This window comes from Myotis davidii, unplaced genomic scaffold (assembly GCF_000327345.1).
Source record: "Myotis davidii unplaced genomic scaffold, ASM32734v1 scaffold44, whole genome shotgun sequence".
Classification (NCBI taxonomy): Eukaryota; Metazoa; Chordata; class Mammalia; order Chiroptera; family Vespertilionidae; genus Myotis; species Myotis davidii.
In genome coordinates this window covers 13,376,063-13,376,927 of record NW_006299705.1, presented here as the reverse complement: position 1 = coordinate 13,376,927, position 865 = coordinate 13,376,063, and positions in this window count along the sequence as shown.

Sequence of the window (865 nt, the reverse complement as noted above, 5' to 3'; positions counted from 1 at the left end):
AACCCTAAAACACCTCAGAAGATTGAAAACCAACTCAAAGCTGAAGTTCCGCAGTGAAATTCTGTCTGTGTTTTGCTTACTAAGATTTTCATTTGCTTGGTCTCCCATCTTATTAATAGTAATTCCACCAGCTCTACTGCTACCCTGTACCCCAACTGCATACCTGATGCACTTGCATCCAAATGAGGAAAGTCTCATTAAAAATATTTTTAAAAAATAAAAGCTGAAAGAAACCCAAAACAAAACAAAACACAAATTAAAGAATCACAAAAATACAGCAGAGACATTGCCCAAAGAAATGTCAGTTGTCTATTGACAGAGGAATATAGAGAGTATAGAGATGGGGAACAGAGTTTCTGTTTGAGGTGATAAAAAATTTTGGACATAGAAGCAATGTTTGCATACCACTGTGAATGTAATTAATGCCACTGAATTTTAAAATTATATTTAAAGTGGTTAAAATGGAAATTTTGGGGTTATATATATTTTACCACAATTAAAAACCCCGTAATGTAATGTGGGAAATATTTTTGAATTGCACACTTTAAATGAGTGAGTTATATGGAATGTGAATTATATCTTGATAAAGCTGTTTACAAAATGTCAAGGAGGAAAAAAAGGATCAAACCTCCTGAAAGAGAAAAACCACAGCCAAAGTGCTGTAGTCCCAGCCCTCCAGTTTTCATTTTTAAGAACTGGGTTTGATTTGCTTCTTCCTCCGCAGGACTGCGCTTCCCTGGCAGTCGTCCCATTTTAATCTACATTGGGAGGAAACAGACTGGCAAAATATTGCTGCTGTTGGAATATGAAGCTTATTTGTTTTAGCACTGTGGCTTCTAGAAATCTTGTTTTTTCCTTCCAATAT